At 36.3% G+C, this 18702-nt stretch overlaps 1 pseudogene; it reads left to right on the top strand.

Annotated features, from left to right (window-relative positions):
• Window positions 1–5374: 5374 nt before the first annotated feature.
• LOC124986960 (5'-AMP-activated protein kinase subunit beta-2-like) lies at window positions 5375–18567 on the top strand (annotated as a pseudogene).
• Window positions 18568–18702: the final 135 nt, after the last annotated feature.

The following is an 18702-nucleotide window of genomic DNA, read 5'->3' as shown; positions in this document are numbered from 1 at the left end:
CTGTGGTATATATACACAAAGGAATATTATTCAGCAATAAAGACAAATAATATTATGGCATTTGCAGATAAATGGATGAATTGGATAATATCATGTTAAGTGAAATAAGCCAATCCCAAAAAATCAAAGACTGAATATTTTCCCTTACAAGTGGATGATGATAGATAATGGGGGTGGGAGGTGTGGATGAGAGAAGAATGGAGGAACTTTAGATTATGTAGAGGGAAATGAGAGGGAAGGGGGTATGAAAAATGGTGGAATGAGACAGACATCAATATCCTATGTACATGTATGATTACATGAATGGTGTGAATCCACATCATGCACAACCACAGAAACAAAATGATGTACCCCATTTGTGTACAATGAATCAAAATACAGTCTCTAAAAATAAAAAAAATAAAAAAACAAATACCAGAAATGTATGACCTATATAATTAAACACTTATGTGTTAATTTTTTTTTTAAAAATGGAAATTATAATGGGTTTCTAATGCAACTAACCAAAACTCTTTGAATGGGTGTTACTTATTGGTTTTGTGTCAGACATTTAGAAGATAACAAAAAATACCAGCTGAAATTCATTGTCTATCATCTTCCCATTGTGTGCCTGTTACCATGTGCTGAGTGGTAGTAAGTGCTGAAGCTGAAGCAAAACAGGAGTTGTGCTGAATATCATGAAGTTGAGGCAAAGGCAACTGACTTCTAATCCCCAACTCTTGTCCTTCAAATCCCAGAGTCTCGAGCACTACACCAGCATTCACAAGCATACTTGCAACATGAGAGTCATATATGTACTATATATATATTAATACGTATTATATATTTGTAAGTGTGCACAACTGCAAATATTCATATTGCCAAAATATATACTATGTTAACTTGAGAAAATCAACATTTGTCCCACTTTCCTCTTCTATGAAATAGAAATAGTAATAGAACCTGAATCAGAATTGTTGGAATAGGAAATCAAAAATGTGCTTAGCAGGGTAAAATGAGCATAGATTCCTACAACTTTGTCTCTATAGAAAAAGAGGCGTTGAATACCTGCTTCCTCTTGCTTTTTCAGACTTAAGTTTCTTATCTTGTCCTGATTCTACTCAATTTGTTCTCTCACCTTGTGATCATTTTATTAAGCCATGGATAGGTGAGAAGGCCATTTCCAATGCCAAGGCCCAGTGTTTAATGGAGCCCTCTGTGTACTTAGGAAACTGGACAGCATTACTTCCAGGTTGTCGAGAGAACCATACACTGGGACAATTCTGCAAAAATGAGGTAAGTAGTCATGGCTGAGTATTTTGCCAACTTGGTTTTCATCTCTTCCAATAAATGTTTGTTGTTTCCTTCTGGAATTGTTAACTCTTCTGTTATTACTGTTTATGAATGAACTCTTCTCACCTCTAATGTGGGAAACTCCACCTGTTTCATGACCTGCTTCAAATAACAGAATAAATGAGTTCAATCCTAAAGTGCTGGAGGAAAAATACCCCTCAAATAGTGTCTTAGAATGCCAATTTTATTCTTATAGAAGTTTCACGACAATTTCATCTGAAATGAATGGCCTGCCTTTCAAACCCATGATTTTACACCTTTACCATTTCATTACACAATTATGAAGATTGTACATGGTTATTATATGCTACTGTGTAAGACTGTAATTTCTCAATTCATTTTAGAATGGTCACAATTTAAGTTAAAATATATGTAAATATTCAACTCATATTGCTTCTACATTAATGTAACTTTTAGCCACGTTTCTAGATTGTTAGAGATTTTGAATAAGATCAAGATTTATAGATTTTTAATGTGTGTTTGAGATCTACACTAGAACTTCAGAGTTTTGACAAGCACACTAAAAGCATAGAGTGGAGTTTGATTCACAGCATCAATGACAGCAATTCTAGCAAGAGGAGACTGCTTATGCTCTGACTTGAGAGGAGTACTGTCAAAGTACCCTTCAATGTGTCAGCTAATGACTCAGCTACAGGTAAAGAATTTGCCACCAGAACTGGCTTAAAGATTTGGAGTTGGTTATCAAGAATACAGAAGAAGCTTAATATTAAGTAATGCATTAGTTATAATAGAATGACTCTGTGTGCCTATAATAACTTCCTAAATTGACTTCTTTCTGTTACTGAAGAATAATGATTTGAAAGAATAGGGCAGAAATGAATTTGCAAAAAATGATCAGATATTCAGTTACTGCAAGACAGACAAGGGTTTTGGATATAGAAAAGAGAGAACATACTCAGATTCTAGAAGCAGAAGAGAAGAGGAGACTTAGATGCAGATAGCTTTTCCTTTGATTCTTTGTCCAGACCTCTCTAAATCACTCCACTTAGTATTTCTAAGACACACGTTTTCAATAGTAAAAATGAATATGAAGGCAGCAATCCATAGGCACAGCTTTATCACCATATACAGGGCTCTTTGAAAGGCTGGACCACAGTAATTTCAGCAGACTGCCTTAATAATTTTAGAATCTATGCACTTAGATGAAGAACCTGGTTTGTACAAGATTATTAAGCTAAAAAATAAGAGAAATGTTAGAAGTGGGGGCTAGTGAATGCGTACAGCCACAAAGAAGAAGGAAGCCAACTGTAATTGGGAGCTGAAGGAACCCAGGTGACAATGGACTCAAACAATAAACAAAGTCTGAGAATAAAATATATGCTATTCAATTTTTGTTGTTGATTCTATAACAATATACCCTGAATTCTTGGTTACTCCCAAACATCATAAGAGTGTATAGGACAAATAACTGTGTTCACAAAACATATGAAGTGCAACAAAGAAAAGAAGTATTGCCTGGGTAGAGATAAGTTAGCACATCAAGATTCCAAATCCATTGGGGAAAATCACATAGCAGGATTCAATGCAAAGGAGATTAGAGTAAGAAATAGTAAGAAGGGATATAATTCTTTTGAGGATTCTTTTAGATGATTGTGTTCTGGAGACTGAACCCTTTTATTTGAACAGTAAAAGGGTAAAGGGTTAGGCTTCTCACACATTGAAAACATGGGTTTCATAAACACACACACTCACTGACATATTTGCCCATCTGTATTACTAGAATGACATATCTTCTATGCTCACTACTCTATTAAAGATGACTTGAAAACTAGAGTATTTATGTGGGTTTTTCATACAAAGGAATTGTCAGTGATGGTCTCAGGAAGAATCAAGAACAATGAAGTATTGGTTCTGTAGAACCTTGCAACTCAAAATGTGGTCCACAGAGGAGCATGGCTGATTTTAATTGGTTGCTTATAGAAAACGTAGACTCTCCAACCTGAGCTCAGCCCACTGAATCATGTTCTGAAACTCTTCAAGATACTCAGATGATTCAAGTGCAGATTGAAATGTCAAGAACGCCACTCATCTCAGTTCCTCGTTATGCTGTAACAAACCACTTGAAAGTTTAATGGTTTAACTCAAGTTAGGCTTTCCACCTCTCATTCTTTGCATTTTAGATTGGTTGGATACTCTGCTGGACTCACGTGATGTCTTTTACCAAACTGTGGTGAGTTAAAGCTCGGCAGCCTTGCAGGATAACCTCAACATGGGTCTGTACCTTAGCAGGGATAGCTAGAAGGATGGGGTCTCTCTTTCTTTCTGTTTTTCTTACGGTCCATCCCACTGTCACTCTTGAGAGTCTCAACTTCTCTAGTCCCCATGCCTGCATAGGATGTCAGTCAAAATAGTAGTAACATAAGCCTATTAGAGACTCTCCCTGTGGTCAAGTCTGGATACCAAATGAATGAAGTATCCTTGCTGATAAAGACATGTGTAACCAGGAGGGATTTTGAGGGCTCTCCTCCCTTTTCCTGCAAACCATGAAGTTAATACCAAACAAAAGAAAACAAAATAGCAAAAAAATATGGAAGTTGGATGCAGTGGCTCATGTCTGTAATCCCAGAGGCTCAGGAGGCTAAGATAGGAGGATTGGCAGTTCAAAGCCAGCCTCAGCAATGGCAAGGCACTAAGCAACTCAGTGAGACCCTGTCTCCAAATAAAATACAACATAGGACTGGGGATGTGGCTTCGTGTTTGCATGCCCCTAACTTCAATCCTGGGTATCCCCCCCCCAAAAAAAAATCCATGGAGTCACTGAAGTGACAAATGCTAGACTTTTTCTCACCAATTTATTATAGCAGAGTCAGCTCTGTTGGCTTCACTCTGCCAAGACCAAAGATAGCCAGGTGGAAGGGACGAGAAGAAGAAAAGGCATGTGAACCCTGATTTTCCGCTGACACGTCAAGATTCATTTAATAATATGGTGCTCCTCACACAAAAAAAGGTGTTCTTAGAACTAAAATGCACACACACCAGATTTCTAAATGCTGTATGGTTGGTCTTTTGGCTTTTAGCAATTAAATAAGGGAGACATATAAAGCTCCATTTTCCCAAGACAGGGAAACATTCAGTATTGAGGGTCACATAGATCCTGTGTGCTACATACAGTCAAAAATAAATTCTAAGTCCTTTGGGTATAAATCAAGGAGTGGGATAACTGGGTCAAAATGTGGGTCATAGAAACAACAAGTTGTACCCCATTTGTGTACAATGAATCAAAATGCAGTCTGTAAAAATAATATATATATATATGTATATCAGAACAAAAACAAAAATAAATTCTAAATATTTTTGTTCTTTTCATAAATAAATCAATCTGAATTTGATTAGAAGAATCACGATGACCAAAACCAGATACACAGCTAGTATTACTTTCATTCCTATACAAATTAATTATGAATTCAGGATAATCATGGAGTCTGAAAATGTAAAATCGGTGAGATATACTGGGCTCTCCAGCACATAAATTGCAATGTCAAACAGAAAAAGAGGTCATATGTCATTCTTTAACAAAATTTGACTTCCACACGAGGGTTGCATGAATTAAGTGGCATCCAAGTCAGTGGAATGAGAACATGAAATCACTGGGTGACCCTCATACTTAAAATCAGCAATAATTTTACATTACTGTCTACAAGGTAATTTGGCAAGCCTGTCTGAGAACCAGTCTGGGATAATATAAAGTCATAGCTATAATATACTTTTGGAAAGTTTTATATTTTGAGATCATAGTTGAGGGCACTAATGGGTCAGTGATGAGAAGCTTTGGCTACCGGCATATTCATGGTTCCATAACCAGAGCTAGTAGTAGGATTTATGTGTATGGAATAAGAACACTCTCCTTCATCATCCTTCTCATAAAGTGTAGTCACCACGAAGTACTCCTTCACAGAAATACCTCCGTGAGATTTGTCCTGCCTTGGTGTCTTCTGGAGCTGTGAATATATGGCTGTGTCCCCCCAACTTACATCATTATGATTAGAAATTAAACACTGTAGCCCTTACCATTTCTTAAATAATGGGTCATTTCATCTTCTCCGGAGCTGGAATGCAAGGTATCATAATCAACGAAGTAGAACAAAAGGTGGATCCGGAAAGATGCAAACAGCCTGCAGATACTAGCAGCCAATGCTCAGACCTTGAGATGAAAGACATGGGAGCTTTTGTTCTGATTCCAAGTGAACTTGTGCGATATGAGAAACATTGCCTTTTGGCCCGTTTGCAGCTAGTTTATCTGAGGAGTTGGTTTGACTGGAGAACTTCTTGGAGGTGTAGTGAGGCAGCGAATGTTTAAACAGATAGGCTGTGTCTCTGAAGAACTGTATTGAATATTCTAGACATTTGTTTGCCTCCCAGAATGGAACTTGGAGCCACAGCTGTGATTTGAGACAATTTAGGACTATCCTAAATACGTGTTATTTATAAAGGAGCAAACAAAACAGATCGGTGCATATATTAGACTTCATCCACACATGGCAGGCAGATCAAGACCTGGGCAGAGTGGGTGGCAGCCCCCAAGCCATACCCAGAGCATCTATATAGGCAAAAGCACACTGCCTGGAAGACCACTTCAACTACACTGAGAAATAAACTATGAAAGTCAGCTACTAGGAATCCAAGCTTAGCAAGAAACGCTCATCTCTGGCAACCTGAAATATTCTCACTGCCAACTAAACAGGGAATGCCCGTGCTGTGTCCCTGGATCAATAGGGGTGCTATGGATTGACTTCTGTGCTACAGCTCCACCAGTCTTTTGAAGAAAGAATATCAACCAGGCACAGTGGCACATGCCTGTAACTCCAGCATTTCGGGAACCTGCAGCAGGAGGATAGCAAGTTCTAAGACAGCCTCAGCAACTCAGTGAGATTCTGTCTCTAAATAAAATCTAAAAAATTACTGGGGAAGTGACTCAGTGGTTAAGCATTCCTGGGTTCAATCCCAAGTACCAAAAAAAGAAAGAACACCAGTGAAAAAAATTCTGTAGGAAATTACCAAATGATTTGATTACGTATCCTCTTTTCTCAACTGATTTAAATACCAATGTAATAAAACATTGTGCATGTAATTCTAACAGGAAATTACACATAGAAATGCATTATATTCAACAAAAACTAAAGAAGGTGGGTGGGAGTAAAATTATTTTAGAATAAGGGAATGACAAGATGCTAACTCAAGTTCACAGAAAGATGAAAATGAATTGAACTGCATGGTTAGATAAAATTTTTAATAGTGTAAAATGAAGTCTATAGACATAGACTTATCCTTTTTTCTTTCCTGAAGGGTCTTAAAAGAAATATGACTAAAATAATATTTAAAAGATGTGCTGTCTATTGTCAGTTTTTTAAAAGTACTTCAGGGCTGGGTTGTGGCTCAGTGTTAGAGCATTTGCCTGGCATGGATTAGGCACTGGGTTTGATTCTCAGCACCACATAAAAATGCATAAATAAAATAAAGGTATTATGTCCATCTACAACCAAAAATAGTTTTTCAAAAAAATACTTCGATATAATATATATGACAATAATAACAAAAAATTGGGGGTGGATCTATACATGAATAAAATTTCCACGTTTTGATAAAAGTCAGTACAAAACTTAAGTAGATTCTGGTTGTTAAGATATGCATTTTAAGTCATAGATCAAGCACTAAGAAGTTAAGTGAATTAAATTATTAAGTTAAAATTATCCAATTAATATAAAAGGGGGGCTGGGTTTGTAGCTCAGTGGTAGAGCACTTGCCTAGCATGTGTGAGGCACTGGGTTTGATCCTTAGAACCATATAAAAATAATTTTTAAAAAAATTCATCTACAACTAACACTTTAAAAAAATGAAAGAAGGTAATAGGCAAAGAAAAAAGTAAAAAAAAAAAGTCACAACAAATAAGACACATGTCAAAGCAACAGAAGTAAACCCAGCAATATGGGTCAATCAAACAATCAGAACTAAAGGAAGAAATTGTGAGGTTAGTTATAAAATAATAAGATCAAACTATTCTTTTTGTTGCAGGAGAAATAAGTTAGTTCCAATGGCACAAATAAAATGTCTTTAGTGAAGCGAGAGGATGTAAAGATATACAATTCAATCAACAACCATGACATAACTGCACTGACTACAATACTATTAGAGGAAAGAGATTTTAGTACAAATATTACTACTAGTGATAAGTACAATATTTAATATCCACAGAAGTGTCATCAGCATTACAATGGACATGTTTGCACCATGCAACACACATGAAGCAAAAAAGTAACGTAGTTAATGCAAAAAAGAGGCAATCCAAAGGACAAAAAATTACTAGAGTTGCCAATAATTCACTTTAGATAATATACAGAACATTTGGAAAGAAGATCAACACAGAAATAAAAGGTAATATTAAAACCAGCTACATTTAATAGATAAGTACACAACAACCTACAAAGAGTATCAGAATACTCGATGAGATATTTTACATGTTTTGTTATTGTCAATGAGTAAAGATCTGGAAGTGTTTTCTCATCTTGCTCTTTCTGCTCAACAGAGAAGAAGCTGGGGTGAAGTCCTTCCAACTTAACCCCCTGGCTTGGTAATTTAATGAGAGGAAGAAATAGGAAGAGCATCCTGATGTACTGCTGGCACAGGTGCCTGTGCTGTGAGGAATTTGGGTACCACAAGAAAGAGGCCAGGGGAAGGCTTCTCTGGGGTGCTTAGTTTATGTTCCTTGTGGCAGCAAATTTGGAAGTGCAACACATTTCCCGAACTTGAGATAAGTTAGATTAGATCCACCCATTTAAGGAAGCAAATTTCCTTACCTGTTAGGACCTTACCAAATGTCTCACACATCTCCACATTTAAAGATGATCATTAAGGGAGAGCGAGGCATTGAGTATAAAGGGGTGAAAGTCAGAAGGGGTTCCCTCCAGAAGACCTGTGTTTGGGAAGGAAGTGACAGTCTCCACATTTATGTGTTAATGCAAGAATATAAAGTAGAAAGAAACTTACTGCCCAATCCAATGTGCAATTAACCTTACAATGCAGTTGTTGAATTATTTTAATTAGGATGAATTTTCTTTTTCTCTCCAAGTTGGACTACATTTGAATTCACAATGCACAATGAAATCTTTTATACTACAAAAAGTTTAGATGTATTATTCAGTAATGAGGTAAATTAGATGTTATATTGCTCAAATTAGCATTGCAATATTTCACAGATTTATCTGGTATTTCACCAAGAAATATGTCTCATTATTTTAGAAATAATTTGTGAGCACATGAAATGTTAATCTTATATATCTTATTATATAATGTATCTTAACACAATCGGTTTCCCTCATGTGAATAAAAGATACCGTTTTTGAATGAATTACCGTGGAATTACTCTCATACATTAAAAGAACAACTGTGCATGATTAATGCTGTTATAATAAATGCTATGAAATTTATAACCAATTGTCAACCATTATCTACTAACGAAATAATTTATCACTTTTTAATTTCTTAATTCATAATGAATAATTACCTAATTAATTAATAGCCTAATTAATCCCTCTTAAAAATTACTGAATTCATTACACAATTTGACTTGGTTCATTGACCAGTCCTCAATATGTATGCAAAATCTACATTTTAAGTTGTGTAAATTAGCTGATATCCTTTGGAACAAAGGTCTTAGTTAGGACTTAATGTGTTATTCATATGAGTAACTTATGTATTTTCCTGTGATCTTTCATTAACCTTATTGAGCTTTAGGAATAATGACTAGCAATACTGCTGCATTATCTAGTAAGTGTTCAATACAGAATTTTCTGGGTCTAGATTGGTAAAGGAGAGGATTTCCTCAAATCCTTCCCTATATTTTTCCTTCCTATGACTCAGAAACTGAATTTATCTGACTTACATCAAAGGTCACAGTGGAAAAAAGAACCACACTGTCACCTGAGATGTGAGTTTTTCACTTGACTATCAGTTCAGTGGTGAATCTCAGTTATCCACAGTGAATATTAATACTTGCTATGTAGGTAAAACTACTTTAAATGTCTAAACGTTGAGTTATTTGTGGCAAAAGTTATTAATCAAGAATTTTCCCAGGGTTGTTGTCCCCCTCCTCAATAATAGCATATGGGTCAGTCACGCATTTCCTTTTCTTCCACATTCTACACACATCTCCACCTATATCAGAACAGGTTGAGGGAAATTTTATGATTAAAAAATGCAGTCAAGAGTAGTAATTAGGGCTGGGGAGATAGCTCAGTCAGTAGAGTGTTTGCCTTGCAAGCACAAGGCCCTGGGTTTGATCCCCAGCACCGCAAAAAAAAAAAAAAAAAAAAAAAAAAAAAAAAGAGTAGTAATTAGTAGGATAAGTGTGTATAGATACATAGAAAAAATGTCAAGAGAGGTTGGCAGATTGCCTTTGAATATAAAGAAATAATAAGAGAAGAAAAAGCAGTTAACCAGTTCTTTATTTTTCTGTGTACAAAACATTTGAACCACAGAACAAAACTCCTATCCTTTAAAGTCATCCTTGTGCCCCAGAACACATATTTCTGACTCAATCATTCTGCATGCGAATCACACATTTCACAGGTCACGTTTGGACAGCTTGGATCTTCTTCTGATATTTGAGTTTAATTATGGCAGTTAATTATAACAGTTAATTGTTCCAAACATTAGCATACTATTCTACATGAGGGTTTTGTAGACTAACAAACTGGGTAATCCACGTTTCGCCAAACCATGACCATAATTTTCATTTAATTTTCCCTCATATTTTCATGACATCTAGAAAAAAGAATCACAACCTTTGCAAAGTTCCAAAATGCAGACTTAGTCCAGCACGTGTCCAGCAGAGATGAATCTTCCAGTCACTGGCCCTACTACATTTGGGATGTTCTTTGGTCAGAATTAGAGAAGAAAATTTGGAGGATTACAGTTGAATGGACCCTCTTTATCTGCTGAAAATATGGGGACATTGAAAGAATGGTTGGGTTAAGGGACAGCCAGCTGTCTTCTCCTAAATGCATAATCCTCAGTTTTGGTTTACAGTGGAAGTAAAATAGAAAATTCAACTGCAGTTGGGTGTGTGCATATACATTCACACACATACATATATATGTATGTATACAAGATATATGTATATACCATATGTGTACTTATGTTGAATATAGATGTAATTGTCACACAAATGCATAAAAATGTATGTGTATATAAAATATATTTTTCAAAAATATAGGGAATCCTTGTATTCCCCAGGAGTAGATCAAAAAATATTTACTTTGTGAAGCCTCTTTACAAAACCAATTCAAACTATCATGGATTTTTTGTCCATCTATATTTAGCAACATTTTAAGATGTCTTCTGCACTCCAATTGCATTTTCTATTAAGTCATATCTCATCACAATTTTCCTTATGACTTCATTTACTTTTAAATGTAGTTTCCTTCTTAGAAGAGTTTAATAAAAGCATATTTTCTGGCTTTTGGAGCAATGTAAATGATTCATGGAAGCATGAAAACTCTGTTCTTATTTCCTGTGACTCTTATATTCAATTGTGTGCCAAAAGATAATTTCTTTTTTATTTCCAGTTTTGTACACTAGAATTTGTCAGGGTATTGCTTGGACTAAACCAAATTTTAAAAAATAACACCAAAATAACCTTTATTCCCCGATGGTAAATCCTGATAGTATGTAAAATAATACTGTGAAAGAAAACAATGATAATTCATTGACGTACAGGTGGGGGGGCCACAAGAAGTTCAGCACACAGAGGAAAAATTTCCTTTCTCAGGAACTGAGTCATTGTTCTAACTACGTCATTTTCCCCACTGAGACTGGTTTTGAATAAACACATGCCAGGAATCTTGTCACAGACAATATTTGCTGGGCATTTTGGGGACAGTCTTTTTGTGTAGGAAAGACAGCTGGCAAGCCAGCATCCATTTCTTGCTAGGTGAAATGGCAGAGGTTTCATGGTTTTGTCATCACGGGCCACCTGTACCTCTGGGCGAAGTTCACTTAGATAGGCTGGTACCGTGGCCATCATTCCCACAAAAGACGGCTAGAGTCATTACAGGATAGGTAAAGCCGTCAATCTCAAATAAGGTATGACATTCTGGAACCATTACAATAGCCAAACTCTGAACCCTCTTTCTGAAGGAGGGAAGTTTAGCAAACACTCTGCTCTGAGGAATAGATAGACTTAACTTTAATTCTGTCAAGATCGACATTTATTTTCAGTGCCCTTCTGCAAATATTCTTGCATTATGCTCCAATTGTTAGTTTGAACAAGAAAAAGATTGTCGGATCCACTGAAAAGTGTTTACTTTTTTTTATTTGACAAATAAACAAAAAATGGGAAAGTGAAAATCTATTCATGTTTTTACTTTTGGGGGTCTTACAACTTGGCATGTTTTTATATTATCCTCATGATAACTTATTTACCTTCTTATCAATTCTGATCTGTCAATGAGGAAAATATGTTTTTTCAAAAGACATTTAAGCATATAACAGTATTAACAGAAATGTAGAGAATATTTTCACTTTTGCCTTCTTTGCTTGATTTAATCTCCAAGACCTTCAACACCTTCATCTGTCAGCGACAGAGCAACAGTACCCTTGGCCATTCTGTGTTCTGTGTTCTGCGTTCCAAATAAGTAGCTATTCCTGAATTCCTGTTAAACTATATACATTAATCTGAACATCTCCATTCTCTCATTTCAGCTCCATTTTGATCATTTAAAAACTAATTTCTATGGTGAGGATCATTCTTATCATCAATTGATGAGTGTTAGTAATATAAAAAGAACAGAAATGGAATTCCTTACATTTATGAGATATTTTGTATATGATAAAATTTATCATAAATTAATATAATTCAATTATAATTTTTCCACTGTTTATTGTATGGTGTTGAAAGCAAAAGTGTCTATCACTCAGTACTAGTTAGCTAGACCATGACAAAAATATGCAATATAATTTCCTGTAGCTGTTGAATAGAAAGAAGCAAACCTACATTTGTCATGGAGTTCTGTGTCATATTGTTGAATAAAAATAAAGGTCATGTTAATACATTATTTGATTATAAACATGAAAGAATTTAAAATATTTAAAGGTGCATATAATATTGTTAAAGGTGGCTCCTTCAGATGATGAGATGAAGAACTAGTGAAAGTGACATTGTTTCTTCTCCCTGAGAATGTTCTAAAATATCATAGGAGCTGAGAAATCTGTCATGATTGTCAGCATCAATGTAGCTGCTGATGTAAAAACAAATATGTCATGCTGTCTGGTGGAAGGCCTATATTCCTATAGCAGCAACATCAGAGTCATTAATGTGTTCATCTATTTTTCCAGCAAAAATAACTGATTGTTGAATATATGTCAGAAACTACCCATAGAAAGGTGAAATCTATGACCTTGTTGAATATTCTACAAGAGAATAAATAATGCAAATCAATAAACGACAAACTGTTGCAATGCAAGGCACTGGCAAGAGATGTGAATGAAAAGTTCATGTGCATGATTAGAGACTGTGAAAATAATTAGAGACCAGGAATGATGGTGGGTTTTGTGGAGAAGTTGATTATTAAGGAATCTGTGATTATAGAACCTTGAGCAATAACCTGTGGGAAGTAATGGGGTGGCCCAAGTCAATATGTAAGTGTTTTATGTAACACTTTTTTTTTTTTTTTTTTTTTCCTTTCCAAGTACAATTTCCATGAAAAGAGAAATTCTTGTTTTCAGGACCCCTGCCCACGGCATAAGCTGACTCTTTCCCCCAAATGGCAAATGTTTTGGTTTATGTTTCTAAAAATAAAACTTCTCCTATGGGATACACTTCTATACATTATATGAAGTGAGGAATTTCCACAGTGCTGATCCACTTATTTCCTGCTGACCTGTGGTTCTGTTGTGGTATTTTTTTGTTTTTGTTGGTGTCTCACCCAATGTATCATGACCCCTAGAAGTGAAATACATCTGTCCATTCAGTGGTCATTTTTTATACTTAAGAATGTTATTCCTCCCTTAGTTTAAAAGGATACCACCTGTTTTGAAGTATCACACCTTTTTGTAGTTTTCATTCCATGTTCAAATTATTCCAGAATTATTAAAGATACTTGTTCAAAATCCACTGAGTTCCTTCCTCTTTTGGTGCTCCTGTGATAACATCTGTAGACGTGGACAGTCACACATAATCTATTCGAGAATTTATCTATCACTTACCCACTGCCGTTTCCTGGTTTCCTGTTCTTTGTTTGTCTGCTTTGTTTTGTATTTCAACATGCCATATCAACAAGCAAAATTTTGATGGAAAAATTGCATTCTTTTAATCATTTTTGTTATGTTTATAAACTATTCGCTCAGAAGCACGTCGGCATGCATCAGAAGTACCTGGAAGGTTTGCTTGGCCTTGTCACCAGAGCTCTGATTCTGTAGGTCTTGGTCCAACCTTAGAGTGTGTATTTCTAAAAGTCTTTCAATGTTGCAGATGCTGACAGCTCAGGAGGTGTGTTTTGGAGAACTGTTCTGTATAAAGGCACTTCTCAATCCCTTAATCACACTACCGGCTTTAAACATCGACAACACTTTCCTTTGCCATCTTGTCTGGAATAACCCAACTTTCACTCAAATGCAAATACCTGTCTCTTTGGTGCCTGCATTAAACAGCAAAACATGACGGGTGAAGCTATACCGTCTGGTGTCAAGTTAAATTTCATAAACAACTCAGTCTCTCCGTATACCAAATGTTCACTATTTCTCCTTTCTCAACTTCTGCCAATCATAATTGCTCTTGTAAAAATAATAGGAAGCTACGATTGTCATAGCTAAGAATAATAAAGTTGCCAAGGAGAACTTCAAACACTAAAAGTGAGTTTGGACATTTGAAAATGACAGAGTCTTTGAATAAAAAAGGAATGTAATATAGACATAAAAAACATGGAGAGATTTGAAAACTACAGCGACTTTGAAGTTAAAAAAAAAAAAAAATGTAACCTGGACATAAAAGCCATGGAGAATTTCCTTCCTAATATGCCAGAATAAAAAGAAATGGATGTCATCATGATATGTAAAATGAGTCAGGTACAGGAAGACAATTATTGCATTTCTTTTCTCATATGTGGAAATTAAAACAAGAAGATGACCTGAAAGTAGAAAAGCAAGCATTAGGGGAGGGCAAAAGGAACAGGATGGGAGAGAAAAGAAAGGGTAAGGGGGAGGGTAAGGGGGAGGGTATGAGGGAGGGTAAGAATGAGGGTAAGGTGAGAGGGAGGGTGAGAGGGAGGGTGGACAGGATCAAAGCATGACATATGCATGTACATTTCCCTGGGAAATGCCACAGACCCATTAATTTGTAAAATAAATATGCATTAATAATTGAAATAGCAAAGGGCGAATGGAAATAAATAAAATAAAATAAAAATCACAACCCGTATTAAAAAAAGAATACTTGAATCATTATGCTAGATACTAGGAGGAAAACATAATGTCTTTTGAATTCTACAAGTGGTTTTAACTGGTGGATATCAGGCAATTGGGGAATGTATTTCTGATGCACAATTTTAACACATTTTTTCTGATGCACAATTTTAACACATTTGATTCTGCAAACCAATTATCAATATTCAGATAAGTATTTTGAGATATTTTAAATATGTCAATAATATCTATTTTTTCTTTTGAATCTGATGATACATAAAGAATTAGCGAGATGTTTACAACAGCCAACATACAGATTCAACCTGAATGCTCATCAACAGACAAATGACTAGATACAATGTATGCACATAGAATGGAGTAATAATAACCAAAAGAGAAACACTGTCAATTTTGGTAACATGGATGAACCTGGAAAGCCTTGTTTTAAATATGATAAGCCACACACAGAAGGATAAATACTACCTGGTTGTGTTCACATGTGAAAACTAAAAAAAAAAAAAAAAAAAAAAAGATCTTGTAGAAGCAGAATAGAGAACAGTGCTAACACAGCTTTGTCTGGGGACAGGTTGGGGAGATGTTGGTTAAATGTTACCAGTTGTCAGTTATATGAGAAGAACAATTTCAAGAGATCTATTATCTGGATGTCTAGAGTTGCTGACAATATGTTGTATTCTCGAAAAATGCTTTAATAAGTCATATCCTTGCAATCCAAACAGTTTATATTTAAGTAATTCTAATATATTACCTGAAATATTCATTTTTATTATAATTATTAATACACATGACTCATGCAAACTGCCAGGATTCACTGTGATATTGCGTATATGCATATATTATGCTTTGAGCACGTCCATTCAAACTTCTTCTAACCTCTTTCACCCCTTTTTCTGTCTCCTTTCTACTAGTTCCCTTCCCAATCTCCCAATCCCTAGTAATTCTACTTTCAGGTCTTTTTGTTTTGGTTTTGTTTTCTTACTTTCCACATGTGAAAGAAATCTTGCAGTACTCTCTTTCTGTTTCTGGCTGATATTACTTAACAGGATGACATCCAGTTCCATTTATTTTCTTGCATATGACAGGATGTCATCCTTTTTATGGCTGAAAAATACTCCATCGTGCATATCTACCACATTTTATTTATGCATTAATCAGTTTATAGACACCTAGGCTCACTTCAGCCTTGGCTCTTATGAATAGTGCAACAATAAACATGGGTATGTAGGTATCTCTTTTGTAGGCTGACTTGCTTCTTTTTGGATAAATATTTAAAAGTGCGACACCTGGATCTTACCATAGATCTATTTTTCAGCTTTTAAGGAGGACTCCTAATGTTCACCGTGGCGGCTTTTCTATTTTACATTACCATCTATTGCATATAGGGGTGCCTTCTTCACCACACTGTTTTCAGCATTGGTTTGTTGGTTTGCCTTTTGACAAAAGTCATTTTCTACCTTGAGTGAGATGGAATCTCAATGTAATTTTGATTTGTGTTTTCCCTGATAAAGTCATTGAGTATTTCTTTCATATATTTATTGACTATTTTGAAAATTGCCTATTCAGATCATTTGCCTATTTCAGATTGGATTATTATTTTTGGTTGTTAGATTTTCTGGGTTCTTTATAAATTCTGGCTATTAATAATCTTCTGTCAGATGAAGAGCTGGCAAAGATTTTCTCTCATTCTGGAGGTTGTCTCTTCAATCTGATTTTTGTTTCCTTTGCTGTGTAGAAACTTTCTAATTTGATGCAATCCCATTGGTCAATTCCTATGTTTGTCCCCTATGTTTTGGGAACCCTATCCAGAAGGTTGTTGCCTCTGCCAGTGTGTTATGCTTTCCTCCAATAATTTAATTTGGGTCCAACCTTAAGCTCCCTGATCCATTTTGAGTTTATTTTTATACAGGTGAGGAATGGGGTTGAGTTTGATCTAATTTCTTTCTTCTGCATTTTGTAATTTTCACTGTGGAGGTCTGTTATGGTTTGGATGTGAGTTGTCCCCCTAAAGCTCATATGTGAGACAATGCAGGAAGGTTCAGAGAAAAAATGATTGAGTTGTGGGAGCCTTAACCTAATCAGTCCCTGATGGGATTAACTGAGTGGTAACTAGAGGCAGGTAGGGTGTGGCTGGAGGGAGTGGTTCATTGGGGGCATGGCTATGGGACATTTGTATCTGGAAAGTAGAGTCAGTCTCTCTCTCTCTCTCTCTCTCTCTCTCTCTCTCTCTCTCTCTCTCCTCTCTTTCTCCTTCCTGATGTGAGCTGCTTCCCTCCACCACCCACTCCCGCCATGATGTTCAGCCTCAACTTGAGCCCCAGCCTGCTATGGACCAAGACCTCTGAAATGGTGAGCCCAAATAAACCTTGCCTCCTCTACAGTTGTGCTTGTCAGATCATTTAGTCCCGGTTTTAAAAAGAAAGAAAGAAAGAAAGAAAGAAAGAAAGAGAGAGAGAGAGAGAGAGAGAGAGAGAGAGAGAGAGAGAGAAAGAAAGAAAGAAAGAAGAAAGAAAGAAAGAAAGAAAAAAAGAAAGAAAGAAAGAAAGAGGAAGGAAGGAAGGAAGGAAGGAAGGAAGGAAGGAAGGAAGGAAGGAAGGAAGAAAGAAAGAAGCTGACTAACACAGGTCTTTCACCTTCTCAGGTTTATCCCTCAGAGTTTTATTTTCTGTGGCTGTGGCAAGTGCAATTACTTTTCTGATTACTTCCTCTGTGAATTCACTATTGCTGGACAGAAAAGCTACTGATTGTTGTATGTTGATTTTGTACCCTGTTAGCTTGAATTTGTTTATTACACTAAAATATTGTAGTTAGATCTCTCAAGATTCTAAATTTAACTTTGAAGTGTAGTAGATTTGAGGCTATTAAAATACACATTAATTTATATAGATAGTAGTCATTGGCATTAAAAATAACATTAAAATAGAAGATTTTAAAAATCATCACATTAAAATATATGTATGAACATTCTTTTTGATAGTGTATTTCTAAGTATAAAATATAAAGGTGGCCCCCTACTGGAGCTGCAGCCACGGGAAACACCACCAGCGACTGGGTGTCGGGGGGGCGTCATGGCGCCCGGCAAGGAGCACAAGATCATAGTGGGGAGCACCGCCGACCTCGCGTCTTGAGCCTGCCGGACTCCTAGCTCCCCGGGGACAAAGAGTTTGTATCATGGCAGCAGGATTTGGATGACTCCATAAAGCCCACCCCGCAGGCCCGGCCTACTTTTATCTGCTGGTCTGAAGGAGGCAAGGAGGTTTTCATTTCTGGGTCTTTCAACAACTGGAGCACCAAGATTCCACTGATTCAGAGCCATAATGACTTCGTTGCCATCTTGGATCTCCCTGAGCGAGAGCACCAATACAGTTTTATTGTAGATGGACAGTGGGTTCATGATACATCATAGCCTGTGATTACCAGTCAGCTTGGCACGATCAACAATTTGATCCATGCCAAGAAATCTGATTTTGAGGTGTTTGATGCTTTAAAACCAGATTCTATGGAAAGCTCTGAGACATCTTGTCGAGATCTTTCCAGCTCACCCCCTGGACCTGATGTTAAAGAAGTGTATGTATTTCCATCTGAAGAGAGATTCAAATCCCCACCCATCCTTCCTCCTCACCTACTCCAAGTTATTCTTAACAAGGACACTAATATTTCTTGTGATCCAGCCTTACTTCCTGAACCCAACCATGTTATGCTGAACCATCTCTATGCATTATCTATTAAGGACAGTGTGATGGTCCTCAGCGCAACCCATCACTACAAAAGAAGTATGTCACTACGCTGCTGTACAAGTCCACCTGAAGCATCTTGTCTTGCCTCCATGGATTCAGGAGAAGCTTCTCCCTTGCCTTTGAACTGAACCAGTCTTACCTGAGACTGGAAGGCTGATTTGCTTTCCAATATGTGTGTTTCAGAGTCTCTGAATAGGATGCTGTG

This window comes from Sciurus carolinensis, chromosome 6 (assembly GCF_902686445.1).
Source record: "Sciurus carolinensis chromosome 6, mSciCar1.2, whole genome shotgun sequence".
Taxonomy (NCBI): domain Eukaryota; kingdom Metazoa; phylum Chordata; class Mammalia; order Rodentia; family Sciuridae; genus Sciurus; species Sciurus carolinensis.
Note: the sequence above shows the minus strand (reverse complement) of the source record. Positions and strands in the feature narration are given on the sequence as shown.